This window comes from Otolemur garnettii, unplaced genomic scaffold (genome assembly GCF_000181295.1).
Source record: "Otolemur garnettii isolate 467f Iridium unplaced genomic scaffold, OtoGar3 scaffold00027, whole genome shotgun sequence".
In the NCBI taxonomy this organism is placed as follows: Eukaryota; Metazoa; Chordata; class Mammalia; order Primates; family Galagidae; genus Otolemur; species Otolemur garnettii.
This window is the reverse complement of record NW_003852422.1, coordinates 5,135,547-5,152,056: the sequence shown is the minus strand read 5'-3', so window position 1 is coordinate 5,152,056 and position 16,510 is coordinate 5,135,547.

The window sequence follows — 16,510 nt, the reverse complement described above, 5'->3', positions numbered from 1 at the left end:
AGCAAGGCCAGACGTCCTCATGCCTGCTCAGCCCATTGTGTCTGCAGAGCCCCAGTGTCCTTTACTCCTGGTGCTCCCAAAGCCAAAAGAAGCACCTGACCCCTCCATGTGTTGTCGTTAGGTCCAAATAGCACAGCAGTGTTTGTGGAACACTCAACAGACGTGGCTGCGCTTCCCCTCTAAATGATGGCCAGGGGTCCCTGAGAATGTGCAGCGTGCCCAGAGGCACCTCTGTACAGCTCGGGGGCTGTGGAGCTGGCGGTGAGCCTCTCTGCTGCACACTAACAATTTCACAGAATATTGACATGAGATGTGGTCTCCCCATAACCTTGTTTAGACAAACGTAAGATGAGGATGCCACACTCCTGCTGAGTGGCCAGGCATCCCTCCCTCCTGGCCAGCGCGAGTACCACTGGTGATGAGCCCTCAAGCCCAGTGTGTTGCTCCTTCCTCCTCAATAAAAAGATAATCATCAAATCGCCCCTGCTTCATGACAGCACCCAACCCAAAATTAAGTCTTCTCTTTCATATTTCTCATTCTTCCTTTCCTTACTTCCCTCCTAAATCAAAACCCAAACTGCATAATAAGCCCACCCTCAGCACGCTCTTCCTGAGACCCTGCGTTGCCTGTGCTGAGTATCCGCCCCCCGTCTGGCTGTAACAGGCTAAGACACCCAACTCTCGTTGACTGCAGGTGTGTTCCTGGTGGTCTGCGGACCCTGGGATTTATCAGGATGGTTTCTAAAACTTCACATAGTGTGACAGTTGGTGCAAGAACCATCTTGTGTTTTATTAGCAGGGCAGTCTCTCTCTCTTTGTAACCTAACTTTCACAGAGGCCTATGTGTCTGTGCAAGCCAGGCACCATTGCTTCAGTCTTTGACAACATTTCAGCATAAAGGCAGATCAGAAAAAATAATTTTTACTTCTTTCATGTTTTCTAAGTAAAATATGATTCCTTTAATAAAACCATGCTTCAATTTCCTCCTTCACTCAATTCTTATGACAAACTGAAACGCAAACAGATCATATGGCCAGATCATATATAAAAACTGAATCTAACCCACAATCTGTAGCAACCAGCCCAGGAAAATAACTCATTATTTAGAGTAATTGGCCCAAGAAGCCAGCCTAGGGGCTATAAGTTCCTACATTAGCAACTGGGTCAAGAATTCAAACAGCAACTTCTGTAATAAATGGCTATAATTTGATTAATAATGAACAGGTTCCTCTAGTTCATTTTTTGTTGCTAGTTTCACTGTATTACCATCTAGGAATAGTCAAATGTGGGCCTTTAACCAGTTGCGTAGGCTACTCTAGTTAGCCCACCTGTGACTCCCCCAGACCAATAGCCTTCAAAGATAGCACACTCAGAGCCTTCCCTTTCTATTCCTACAAAGCTTCCCTCTGCCTGCCACTTAGTCTCTGCTAGACTGTGAGCAATGGTGCTGACTTCCTTGCTAGAGCAGGTTCTAAATATATACCCTTTGTAAATTTTCATTTCATTGGTCTTGGTTTATTTCCACACCTATATTTAAAATCCTACTGTATATTTCGAAACCACCCTCCTGGAAGTCTGTACCAATTCATAGAACCATCAAAGTGCTTGAGATTTGTCTTTCCCCAAGTCTCACTAAATACACGAATGTAGCAATCTTTTTAATCTTGCCAACCTGTTAATAGGCCATGGTGCACACTTTTACGTGAATTTATTTGATTTCACAGAAGTTTGAGCACTTTCTCATGTGTACGGGCCATTTGTATTTCATTCTTTGTAAATTACCTATTCTTATATCCGGCTTGTTTTCTAGAAAGACAAAAATCGTTAGTTCATGTCCTAACCCTATAGTTACCATCCATAACTTCTAGTGGATTCCTACCTACAATTTCCTACTGGATGGCCCAGAAGAAGCTCTGCTGAGCATGTTGTTTTTGAAGAGCTGTACCAGGAAATTCCCATCAAGAAAATGCATGATGCTAGACGTAGGGAGTCAAAGCCATGTCCACAGGGACATGAGTGACAATCCAGGGAGAATGCGGAGTCCACGTCTGGACAAGCCAATGCATATTTTGGAACTGCAAGCAGAGTAACAGGAAATCAGAGATAAGGACACAGTAGGGAACAAATGCAAGAAAAATTAATCAGGATTGATTGGGGGTGTTTCAGATTGTTAGTTATTTGAACAATGTCTAGGGCCAACTTCTTCAATTTATGGCCTGCAGGGCATCATTGGAACTAAGTCTGATGCTCATATGACTCCTAACATTCACAAGTACCTACACTGAATTGTGTACTGAGGAGGCTTCAACTCAGGAAATGATGGGGAGTATTTAAAGAGATTTCACTTCGCACACCAAAGAACAAGAAGCACTTTAGTTTGTAAAATTATGACATTTTGAAGGTGGTTCCAATCTCACTTTATACTTTGAAATGATTAAAAAATTCTCTTCTTCCAGATTCTGCTGATCTGTGATCTACACCACCCTCACCTAAACCATCTGCCCTGGGACCATCTGCCCTGGGTGTGCTCCAGAACCTGTCAGGAACTGCCCCAGCTTGCTGTGCAGTGGTGGTGCTCAGCCCACATGCTGCGGCCACAGCAGGGACTCCCTGTGGGGAGGCTACTGCGTGTCCTCTGCATGCCCTTCCAGCCTGCCACCCAGTTCTGGTAGAAGTGGTACAAGTCCTATTTAATCCATTAAGACTCAACATTCCAGGACCTAGAATTCAAGGTGCTCTGGGTGGGACTCTTTTCTGAGTCCCAGAAGACAGAGAAGAGCAGTCCTTTCTGAAGGTCTCCCCCTGGTTGTATTATGCAAGCACTTAGAATCAATGCTTTCCTCCACGTGTGTGTCTTCCCACACTGCTGGGATGACTCACTGGTCCAAGTTCCTGATGGCTGTATCAGCTCTGAAACCTTCGAGGGAGGATGTGCTGAAGCACTAAAGGCGTCATTGTGCCCAAGAACAGGATGAGCCTTTTCCTCCAGCCCCTGGGGTGTGATGTTCACACCACAACCGTCCCATCCTCGAAAACATGTAGGGCTGTGTGGGTGCTTCTGACCAGCACATTCTGACTTCTTCTTGGGCTTCTGAGACTTCCAGCACACATCTCTGAGGTACAGAAGGGACCGAGCTCCCGCCCTTCCTTCTGGGTGGGTTCTGTGCCCTGTCGTTGCTGATTTGTTGACAGGTAGAAGTAGACCATCCTTAAGAGTCTCTGAGACTTAATTGTTGGCAATCCTGAACTTGGATCAGCTTTTGCAGTCTACCGTGTTGACAGGGGATTGTAGAGACAAGAAAAAAATTTAAACCACAAACACGCAATGTCAAACCATGCAATTTTGAGCTTATTTGGGAGAATAATTCCACTTTTCCTGGATTCCTATCTTCTTCTCCCTCTTCAATATGACATGTTTATATAAGTTCTGGACATAGCCAAGGCCTTCGTTCTATTTTTTCACAAATAAAAAGTTAGAATGAAACTCTTGCTAATAGAAGCAAACAGATAAGGCAACCCATTTAAATGTATAAAATCTCACCTAACAGGAAGAGGGAGAGAAGCAAATGCTGTTAGAATAGACAAACCTGGGGCAGCGCCTGTGGCTCAACAGAGTAGGGCACCGGCCCCATATGCCGGAGGTGGCGGGTTCAAATCCTGCTCCGGCCAGAAACTACAAAAAAAAAAAAAAAAAAAAGAATAGATAAAGCACATTATAAAAAACAGAAAGTGATATTTTTGTGCATCTGTGTGTCACAGATTCAAATTGATGTGTTAATGCCCTGTCAAGAAAGGAAATATAACAAATCAGAAAATTATGAGCAGAATTAACTAAACTGGCATCATAATTACAGCACTGTATGTTTCAAAAGCTATGAATGCTTATGTTACATAGCACATCTACCAGGGGCTCCCAAATCATTTATTTGCTTATTGCTCCTTCTGGACATAGGAGGACTTGCTGTACCTTATCAAAAATGTAAATAATTCAGCTAAGGCTAATGAGAAGTTAACTGTCATTTTCATTAAGACTTAACTAGATTAATTGGCAAATAAAACACTTTATTATAAAAGTTTAAACCATGAAAACCAAAAAAAAAAAAGTGCTTAGGAAAAAAATGTGATTCATTCCATGATTCATGACTGAATTCCTCAGAGATGTTTACAAATTCATCCACTGTCCTTGAATCACAGAGTTTGTATTTGTCTCTTATTTAGCTGAAAGATGCTAAAAAAAAAAACCCTTCAAATAGCACTTTAGGGCCCAGGTGGTCTCATTTCCAAACATATTTGGAGGAGAGTAAGTTATTCTACTTAAGGTCAATAGGAATTTACACTCAGCAAGAGGGCTCTGAATCTCCAGATTTAAAGCTACATTGTAGGAGACAGAGACAGCTTGATTTGGGGACGGATGACAAGCTAGTTTCCTGCAGGGACATACCACTGGCTGCATGTTCTTGGACTCACAGCTGTCCCTGATTATTAGCTGTAGTGAAGAACACCCGAGTTTTGTTCAAAGTGATCTTTGTATCAGCACACTGACGTTTTTGAATGCGTCCCCCAGACAGGACAAGTCGAATCTATTTTTTGGCAACTGCAATGGCCTTCCTTTCTAATTGTAATTTGTTTGGAACAAATAAAAGTTTTTCTACATTTAGAAAATTTTAACTTTGTTCAGATGTTCTGAAAAGCACTAAAAGAACTGTATGACTATTGTTGGAAATTAATTCAAAGAACATAATGGATAATTAGGAATGCAGATTCTGGAAATGCCTCAATGATCCAAGCAGGCAAATAGTCCTCCTTTGCCTCAGAAGTAAAAATGAGTGAAAATAAATGTTACTTGGAAAAAGAGAACTGGATAAAGTATTGAGAAAACAAATTATCTGAAAGAACCGAATTAACAATGTTACTGAGGCAGACCGGTTAGAGAAAAACCTCACACATTGCCAAAAAATAAGCCAAAAAATGATTCAGCAAGTCTAATGCCAAGGCTGTAAGTGACTTTACACAATTTAATGAAATTTAAATACAGTGAAAGGGTAAAGTTTTGTTACTGAAATACCTATGTCAACACTTTGAGCTCATTGAGTGAGAAGAAAATATGCAATGACCTTGCTCCATGTCTACCTTCCTGAGATTGTCCTGTTTAATTAGGGGAGGACTTATCTGAACTGTTGACACAAATTCAGCTTTGGACAGTATTTGCCGTTTTAGCATTTTCATCAATGAAAATAAAGAAAAACATCTATTCCACATATTACTTGCTCTCTCTGTTTTGAATGTTATAACCGTCTATTTTCATCTCCTCCTTCCCCTGTCTCAGTTTCTGCACACATTGGGCAAGTGAGGTGCTCCTGAGGCCACATCCCGAGAGAGTGATAATAGCAACGGACAAACCTCACGGGAATGAACTTTCTCCCCTAGTCAGCTCCACCGGGGACGATCGCTTCCCGGGGAATCAGGAAGCAAAGGTTTTCCATTTCAGATCATAAGAAGAGGTTATTTCAGAGTGCTTACCTAAAAACACGTATTTCACTAATGTGTTACTAAAAACTGTCATGTATTTATTGTTTTAAAATACAAAACAGCTACGCAAAAGGAATGCAAAGAGCAAAGGGAGTCACCCATCACCCAGTCTCCCAGAGAAAACCACTTCTGTATGTGAAAATCAAAAAAAACACTGCCATGCTGTTTTATGACTTATCCTTCTACTGAGCAGTGTGTCGTGAATATCCTGCCAAGTCAGAAAATGTATTTCTCGTCCCATGTTTTCACAGGCACAATGTGCGACTTTGCCATGATTTCCTTAACTAGTCATCTGTTTTGATTCTTCCCGTATTTGCCTATCATAAAAAGGCTGCAACGCTTTCATTATAGCTGCTTTGTGGGACAAACATCTTCATTATTTCCTTGGGATGGTCTTTTTCAAGTAGAATTGTCGAGTTCAGGAGCACAGGGGGTTGATCAATGCGGAAAAACGGCTTCCAGAAAGTTTGTGCAAACTTGCATGTTTAGGAGGAGAATCAAAGATTTCCACTCCCCCACATCTTATTGACATAGTTTTAGTATTTTTAGTAATACGAACCATTTTGTGGGCAAAATATATCTCTTTTTTTTTTTTTTTTTTTTTTTTATTGAATGGTAACTGTGTACATTGATGCCCTTTGGGGGTACAGTGTGGTGTTTTCATACATAATCCAAGACACTTCCATCAAACTGGTTAACATAGCCTTCATGTAACTTTCTTAGTTATTATGTCAAAACATTCATATTCTACTCATGTACCCTTGCAAGATGAACCACAGAAGTGAACCCTCGAATCCCTCTCCCTCCTCCCTCTCCCCCCTCCCTCCCCCCTCCCCATAACCTTAGGCTGTTATTAGGTTATAGCTTTCATATAAAAAGGTTTAAATTAGTTTCATAATAGGTGTGTGTACATTGGATACTTTTTCTTCCATTCCTGTGATACTTTGCTAAGAAGAACATTTTCCAGCTCCATCCATGTGAACACGAAGGACGTAAAGTCTCCATCTTTCTTTATGGCTGCAAAATATATCTCTTACATTTAATTTTTATTTCTAAAAGGTAAGCTTGAAAATAATGTGTGTATTAGGAATTTGTGAGGGACTTTAGTGTTTTGTTTTGCTTGTGAGCCAAGGTCTTGCTCTGTCACCCAGACTGGAAAGGCAGTGGCGTGATCAGAGCTCACTGCAGCCTCCAACTGCCAGGCTTGCATGATCCTCCTGGCTAGGTCTCCCATGTAACTAGGACTATAAGTGAACACCACCGTCTCTGACTATTTTTATTCTTTGTAGAGATAGAGTTTCACTGTGTTGCCCAGGTTGCTCTTGAATTGTTGGGCTCAAGAGATCCTACCAGCCTTCTTAAGTGCTATAATGCAGGTGCATTTAGCATATATTTGAAATATCTATTAAACACTGAAGATCCATATTCCACCAAAGAAAAATAAAATAAAGTGGCTACAACTTTATTAGGTGGCAAGATGATGCTAAAATATAACTATTTACTCTCTCTCCTAGAGGGGTAGGGAAGCTGGATACGGGAGAAGGGAGGGAATTTGGGGGGACCTCACCTAATGTGCATGATGCAATGGTACATTTCAAAACTCTCAAGAAGCAAGTATAATCGTGATGGATGTGTTACTTAGTTCAATGTAAGCATTTCACACTGTCGATCAAAGCAGTACATTGAACCCCATAAATGTGTCAATGTACAAAGTAATGATTTAAAAATAATAATAAATATATAAATGTTTAATCTTAGCCATAATAACGTAGACATATCTTACACATGTTTAGCAACTTGAAGTATTGGGTTTCAAGGACAACAAATGGATGAGCATAGAAGCAAAATATAATTACTCTTCCTACTAAGCGGATTTATAAACTGAGAGCTGACAAAATACTAACAAACAGACGTAGACCTATCGGGGGAACTTCTGAAAGACTGGCTTATCCCAGCCTCACAGTATTTGTTTATCTGCTGAAGAAGCTTAATATTTTAGGGACCTTTTCTCAGGATTCGTAACCAATTCAAAACTGCCACATACAAAAAGTGGCAAATTGAAATCAGTGTATCATATCAACCTCATGACTGGCATTCCCAAGGTCACACCTGGGGCAGGGGCTGGGCTGAATAAGACCCTACAGCACCAGCCACCAGAAAGGAGCCCTGGAGAAAGTTCGGCCCTGACCCAGCCCGCTGCCCTGGGCAGGGTGGGGAGAACAGGAGCGGACGGGGAAAGGGAAAGTTCGAGGAGTGAAATAAGAGGAAGGAAAGAAAAGAACTGGTAAAATGACATTTTCTCCATGAAACACGAGGAGGGGCTAACACGATGCAGTTGTTTCCTTAAAGTTTATTTAATTAATAAAAACTTTGTCCTGCAGCATTTTTGACACATCTAGAAAATATTAAATTAAGGACCTTTTTTCCTAAGTATCTCATAGCAGAAGTTGAATATCTTTGTACCAAGTGAAATCACAAGAGCCAAAATGTGAGAGTGACAAATGAAAATAAGTGTAGAGCTGGAGTGAAATCCTGCTACTTGGCCCCACAGTGCAGCTGTGAGTTGGCTTTGTTGGTCTGTAAGTTTGCTTCTGCCAAGGTTGTCGGCACACCAGGAACTCAGAAGGGCTTTGCTTACTGCTTGGATTCCCCCCGGGTAGCTGGAGGAAGGGTTTCTCTAATCAAGAACCTTTAAAAACAAAAGCTAGAGTGGAGATAAATAGGATTATTTGATAGAAACTTGTGGACCTTTTACACTAGCTTGTAATTCTATAACATTTTGGCTACAAAACATTTTCACACATATGCATTGTCAATGGAGTGTCTGAGTTGGAGAAACTGAGGCACAGCACTGCTAGTGATTGGCAGAGCTAGGACTCAAACGTGAGTATGTTGATTCCCATTTTTATTTTCATTGTACTTGAATCCACATTCAACTTGAAATAAATTGTGTAATAAATTTCAGTTGCTTTTTTTCCTTACTGTCTTTCCTTCTAACTTCAGCCACTTTGGAAGTCCACCAGTGTTTCCTGAACATCTCAATTTTCTGACTGCTAACGGGTAGGAGTTAGCTTGTATTCAGTCTTAATTATTTGGAAGCATTGGTGGGGTCACCTCTATGGTTTATTTTACAAGGGTACAAGTGAATCTTTCTAAAAGCAGAGTATGAACGTTTTAACTCAATAACTAGGAAAATGACATGAAGGTTATGTTGACCAGTTTGTTGAGAGTATTTCAAAATGTATATGAAAACAGCACACTGTACCCCATGACTGCATTAAGTACACAGTTATGCTATAAGAAATAAAATAAAAAAAATAAATAAAATTATTTGGAAGCAAAGAAGTAGATTTTGACCTTCAGGAATATTCTAAGGTGCCAAGTATGAAAGCTCAAATCTAGACTTTTTTATTTCTTTGGCATTCTCTTGAAAGGTAGAGGTAAAATTAATGTAGCTCTTGGCTATATGAGGTGCCCACAGGAAGAAATCCATCCAGAAAATAAGATTTGTCTCATTTATGAATGCCAAAGATGAAACCATAGTCTTTTAAGATTAATATTCACTGGGTGCAGTGTGTCATTTCATGAGTGACATAAATTACGTTTGATTGGGCTAAAATGAAATCTCTATCATCCCCAATAAAGCATAAAGATATCAAGATATTTATGTTTTAATAGAAAAAAGTTCAATTCCTCTTTTGTAGGAATTTCCCATTTATACTAATGAGTACATGAATCCGTCTAAGGCATATTAATTTTAACTAGTTAAGACAATTTGAAGATTTGATGAAAAAAAGAGGCTGGAGAGGTGTGTAGGGAAATCTCTGGGAGGGCCTGAAGTGAGTTAGGCAAAGATCTTGAGTTCAGTTTCAGGCCACCGAGAGGGAAATGTTTCTAAGACACTAATAGGATTTGCAGCACATGCATTAGAAATGCAGGTCCAGAGTTCAAAATAAAAATCTCAGCAGGAGATTAAAAAGTAGGAATGCTCTAAACATCAGCAGTTGAGGGTAGAGGCATGTACAAGATTGCTTAGGAAGACAGCAAGATAAGACAAGTTAGCTGAGAACTGAATCTGGAGTAACACTGACATTTAAAGAACCATCTGAAGAGGTAAGACACCCTGGTGATGGAGGATGAAAACTTCCCAGAGAGGAAGGCAGAGCCTCAAGAGATCGGGCTGGTGAAGGAATCCCAGGCAGGAAAGAGTGTTAAGAGGAGGAAAGTTGTTCAGCTCTCAGGAGACTCCTTAAAAGCCAAGGAAGCAAAGAGGGAAAATTGCCCACTGGCTTTATGAGTCTGAAGTTACTGGGGCCCCAGAAAGAACAGACTCAGCTGAGCAGAGGGGCAGAACCAGAATAGATGGTGTTGAAGAGCAATAGGAAATGAAGAGTATGAGCCAACGTATATCAGAGCTTTGACTATGATTAGAGGAAGATGGTGTTATCTTACGATGCCCAGGGGCAGTTATTTTTGTTTGTTCATTTTTTCACTTCATTTTTGAAATAGGAGAGTCTGAAACGCATTTCAATCTGCATGAAAAGACTAAGTAGAGAGAGAAAACCTGAACGATGGGAGAAAAACAATCAATAAATCCTTAATTTTTGGAGACTAATACAAGGTGGGCATAAAGTTCATGTGCAATTTTAAATTACACACTATTTTGAATTGCACACAAACTTTCACCCTATATTTAATTTATTTGAATCCTTATCTGGGGGGGTTATAATATTTAAGTATGAAATAATACTATGTTCAAAATATGGCCAGATAGACTAGGTGGAGGATATATTTTGCTAGATAGCAGAATTCTGTGTATCACTACCCACTACTGCCTAGCCAAAGCTCTTCAAGATCACACACAGAGAAATCAAGAGTTTGGACAAAGAGTCCAAAACTTTAATGGGAAACTTTATTGAGAAAGCTTGCATAGAGTAGTTCTTAGAGGAAGTATTGGTTTCCATTGTTTACCAGCATAAGGGGAGAATATGGGTGACAAAGCTCATATTTGTTTGCAGATTCAGGAAAGTTGATGGAGTTTCTATCTAATAATTTTTTTTTTCTTGTTTAGGTGACAAGATCAGTCGTCTGCTGAGATTCAGGATAGAGTAGGAGGGCTAGAGGTTAGAGGAGTTTACATTCATTGAAATGACTATTTCAGAGAAAAGGGAGCAAGTCAACCAGAGAAATCCGTGAGAAAATCCAGGCAGTTTTGAAGAAATTAGTTGTTTAATGACTATGAATTACAGAGGGGTCAATTTGTCAAGTAGTGTGAATATAAACCCAATGTTCCTTATCAGAAAAATTTGATTACTAAGAAAAGTAGAAGTTAGCAAAAGTTCATGGTCTGGCATCCAAGAAGAAATTTTGGAATTTGACAAGTTTAGCCAAATATAAACAAAAAAATAAAACCAGAACATCTAACAAAGTGAAACAGTTTCAAAGTTAAATCATTTTTTCATTACTGCCAAAATAACATAAGTGAAAATAATGGTAAGTTGTCAAGTTGCAAGAAAATTCAGAAAGAAAGGAAAATAGTAGTTTCTACCACCACATAGGTGTTAGGGACAAAAACTCAAATTTATGAAAGAAGGGCTCTTATTTAATAGATATAAAGGAAGATGTACATCCACCTCTCTTCACAGAGGAAAACTGTAAAGCCAAGAAGGTGAAAGATAAAGAAAAAAAATTGACGAAAATCAAACCCAGAGCCAATTTGAGTAGAGTGCAAGGGTAAAAGGGATCCTGCTCACCTTCTCACAGGCATTCAGTGGCCAGAGGGCTACCAGGTTTCTTGGAGGCTTTTCCACCCCACCCCCCATAGTGGCAACACAGAATAGTGGGGAGAACTTGCATGATCCTGGAACTTGAAGAGTCCATGGAGGGCTCCCCTCCAAGGAGAGTGTCACAAGAGGCTGGAGAGCTGGCCTTCTTCCATCTGGATGCTTCCTTCCCCACCACTCGCCCAACCACTGCAGCTGGGAAAGCAGTTTGGGCTGAGAACACAGCAGGTAGTCGCCTCCCTCACGACTGTGAGCTACAGGCTCAGGCTTTCATGAAAAGTGGAACCCAGGTCTTCCCCTATGGGGGCCTGCAGTGGATCCAGGGTGCCCAACTGAGAGCTCCCTGCCTGACAGAGTATCAGAGAGTCACACTCAAGCATGTCAATCAAGCAGGTTGGACCCTGTGTCCCCCAGACTAAGCAGATTGTAGGGACAAAGAGGGGATATCTATGAGTTGGGTTCAGATATGGAGGAAACTCACAAAGACAGAACTGACAGGGGAACACTGTCGATTCCAGGATGCAGCAAGCTAGGAGGGCATCCATCCTCCCTTCAGGAAAACAGCCATGTTGGATTAGGGTGGGTTCTGTGGCCAGGAAGTACACAGCCCCTGGTGCCATGGCAACCTGGAGTAGTTCATTCAGGCTTTCAGGCTGTCAGGGAGCAGTGGTCCTCCCCTACTCATTCCAGCCAACAGAGCAGTTTTTCCCCAGAAGGAGTGAATGGCTGCATTTCCCATTAAGTACATGCCTCACCTGAGGCTTCCACAGAAAGTGGGGCCCACACCTTTCCCTTTCCCTTTAGGAAAGTGGATCTAGGCTGCCTGATTTAAGAACTTCCCACTTGGCATTTTGCAGAGTGGCATGCCAGAAAGTCAAATAAGCAAGCTGGGGGAAGTGTGAAAGCTAGATATTCAGATTTTGAATCTCAGATGTCCCATCTGCACAAGCAGACTTTCTGGTTGGGTGAAACTACTCCAGTCCTTCACTGACAGTTCTCCCCATAAGTTGTGAGCAGACCTTTGAATGCTAAAACAGTTGCCTTGTCATCTTGGAGGAGCCTAGAGGCAAGCTCATTCTATGCAACCCCATCAACCCTCACTCCCCTCTGTCCCCCACTGAAGCAGAGAATAAGGATGCTCCTAAGGCCCCACCCAATATGTAGGGCATTTGAGTACATCTCTTGACAGAATAGCACCAGTCACGAAAGCAATACTGTACCTTGTAGTAAATGCCATCTACTCACAGATAGGTCAACTTGCACAGCTCTTTACAGAATCTACTGACTTAACTATACAGAGTGAGATAGTTTCTTGCTCTCAAGCACTACCTAATTCCTCAGAGATTAAACTGGGTGTGCCAATACAATTCACACTTATTAAGATGGTCACAGAGCTGAGGAAAGAGAAAAGATTTGAAATATCTCCATCCTCTCTTATCAAAGAAAGATAGAGAATCTGCCCACACACATAGCTCACCACTGCTATAGCCTACAAACAACCAGCAACTGTGAAAACCTCCACACAAAGGATTCCATAACCGAGGCATCCATTCAGAACCTAAATTGCCATCAAAGTACCCACAAGCAAAGTCAAGGTTCTTATTCAACATATGTTACAAACACTCCAGTATGAGTGGGATGGGAGCCCCATCTAAACAAAAGAAAATCGAAAATTAAGATGCAACAGTGGCTCTAGATGAGAAGAAATCTGTATAAGAGCTCTGGAAGTATAAAAAGTCAGACAAAAAAGTCATACCCAAATGGAACACCAGCTCTCTAGCAATGGATACTAACCAAAATGAAAATATTGAAATGAAAGGTAATGAATTCCAATATGGATTATAAGGAAGGTCAATGAAATCCAAGAAAGCATGGGAAACCAAATCACAGAAACCAGAAAAACAATCCAGTAAAGGAATGAAAAATTCACTAAAGAGAATGACCTATTAAAGGAAAAACAGATAGATTTCTGGAAATGAAAAAAAATTAATTTAATAAAATATAAAACACGGTGAAAAGTTTTAAGAATAGACTGGACTAGGTAGAAGAAAGAATCTCAGAAGATGAACAAAACTCTTGCAAATAAAATTAGTTAAAAATAATGAATAAAGAATCAAGAGGAACAAACAAAGTCTATGAGAAATATGGGATTATATAAAAAATGCACAAATATAAGAATTTTAGGCATCCCAAAGGAAGAAAAAGAAAATGCACAAGGGCTGGAAATCCTTTTTGAGCGAATAATTGAGGAAAACTTTCCTGGTGTTGCTAGAGATTATAGACATCCAAGTATAAGAAGCTTAATGAACACCTGGGAGGTTCATCACAAAGAGGTATTTAACAAGATATACACTCATCAAACCGGGCAAAGTCAACATGAAGGAGAACTTCTGTGAGCTGTAAGGCAAAAAATGTCAAGTAACTTTTAAAGGAAAATCCATCTTGAGACCTTACAAGCCAGAAGCATTGGAGACCTATCTTCAATATTCTTAGACTGAAAAACTGCCAGCCTAGAATTTTGTATCCTTAAAAACTAAGTTTCCCAAATGAAGGAGAAATAAAGACAAGCAAACATGGAAGAAATATGTTAAGACCAAACCTGCCCTATAGGAAATCTCAGAACTGCATTATACATGGATCAGCTCAAGGGTCACCCACCAGTGTAAAACCACTCAAAAGACAAAGGTCAGAGCTCATATGTAACAATAGTAAAATAAGTACACATAAAACAGTGCAAAATAGTACTGTCCAACATGATGGACAGAACAGCATCCCACATATCAATTCTATCAGTCAACAGTATTAAGTCTGAATGCTCTATTCAAAAAACACAGGGTGGCCGAATGGAAGACAAAACACACCCTAACTCTCTGCTGTCTCCAGGAAGCATATTTAACCCACAAGAACTGTTATAAACTACAGTCAAGAGATGGAAAAAAATATACCATCCAAATGAAACCAAAAGAAAGCAGGTGTAGCCATTCTCATATTAAATAGAATTGACTTTGCATCAACAGTAGTAAAGAAAGACAAAGATGGTCATTATCTAACATAATGGTAAAAGGAGCAATTCAATAAGAAGACATAAAAATTCTAAACACAAAAGCACCCATATTCATAAAACAAATCCTACCACAGAAATAAACAGCAAGCATTGTATTGCTGTGAACTTCAACACTCCACAGGTAGAATTGAACAGGTCTTAAATGGGGCCATAGAACAATTGCACCTAACAGACATTTATTGAACATTTTACTCTAAAACTATGGAATAAACATTCTACTCATCAGCACATGGAATATTCTCCAAGATTGATCATATTTTAGCCCACAAAACATGGCTTAATAAATTTAAATTATGCCATGTATCTTCTCAGACTACAGTGGAATAAAACTAGAAATCAACTCTAAAACATAAACCCAATTCCACACAAAGTCATGGAAATTAAACGAACTGTTACTGAATGACTATTGGATTAATGATAAAATTAATACAGAAATTAAAGGATTCATCAAACTGAATAAGAAGGACACAAGATATCAAAATCTTGTATACATTAAAAGAAGTCCTAAACAGAAAATTCATAGCCTTAAATGTCTATTACAAAAAGACAGAAAATTTATGAATGAACAATCAAATGGTATGTCTCTAGAAACGAGAAAAGGAGGAGCAAACCAAGTCCAAAGCCAGCAGAAGAAAGGAAACAACTACAGTCATAGCAGAACTAAATGAAAACAAAAAATTATATAGAAAATCAGGGTGGCACCTGTGGCTCAGTGGGTGGGGTGGTGGCACCATCTACCAAAGGTGGCAGGTTCGAACCCGACCCCGGCTGGATTGCAGCAGGAGAATGGCCAAGTGTTGTGGCAGGAGCCTGTGGTCCTGGCTACTCAGGAGGCTGAGGCAGGAGAATCGCCTAGGCCTGGGAGTTAGTTGGAGGTCACTGTGAGCTGTGTAACAACACGGCACTCTACCGAGGGCAATGGAGTAAGACTCTGTTTCTACAAAAAAAAAATAATAATAATAAAAATAAATAAATATATATATATATATATACATACACATATATGTAGAGAGAGAGAGAGAGAAAATCAATACAACAAAAAGTTGATACTTTGAAAACATAAAATGTATGGGCCTCTTGATAAATTAATTAGGAACACAAAAAGAGTCATAGAATCTCAATTAGAAATTAAAAAGGAGATATTACAACTGGTACTCCAGACATACAAAATATTACCTGTGAACACTATGGAAATATCTATTTTAAAACATAGAGGAAATGTACAGTTCTGGAAACACATAACTTACCAAGATTCAGTCAGGAACAAATAGAACTTCTGAACAGACCAATAATGAGCAATGAAATTGAAGCAGCAATAGATAACTTTACAACAACAAATCCTTGGACAGATGGATCCATAGCCAAATTTTATCAGGCCTACAAAGATTAGTTGACACTCATTCTCCAGAAAATATTCTATAATATCTAGAAGAATGGAATCCTCCACAACTCATTCTATGAAGCCAGTATAATTTTGATACCAAAGCCAGACAAAGATACAACAAAAAAAGGAAATGGTAGACCAAAATTCCTTATTAATAGATGCAAAAATCCTCAATAAAATACCAGGAAACCAAATTCAGTAGTATATCAACAAGATAATCCATCATAACCAAGTGGGCTTCATCCCAGAGATACAAAGGATGGTTCAACATATGTAAATCAATAAATGTGATTTACCATATAAACAGAAGCTAAACCAAGGGTCATGTGATCATCTCAATAGATGCATAAAAACATTCAACAAAATTTAGTACCTTTTCATGACAAAAACTCTCACAAACTTTGCACAGAAGGAACATATCTCAAAATTATAAAAACCATTTATGACAAGCCCACAGCATCATGCTTAATGGAAAAAAAAGTTGAAAACATTCCTACTAAGAACTGGAACAGGACAGGATGCCCATTGTCACCACTTTACACACATTTGATGTAGTGCTGGAAGACCCAGCTGGAAATTAAGAATAGCCAAATGGGGAAAGAAGAGGTCAAACTGTCACTTTTTGCCAACAATATAATTTTATACCTAAAAAACCCCCCAAAGATTCCACAGAAAAACTCCTGGGACTGATAAACAAATTCAGCAAAATCTCAGTTTACAAAATTGATGTACAAAAATCAGTAGCATTTC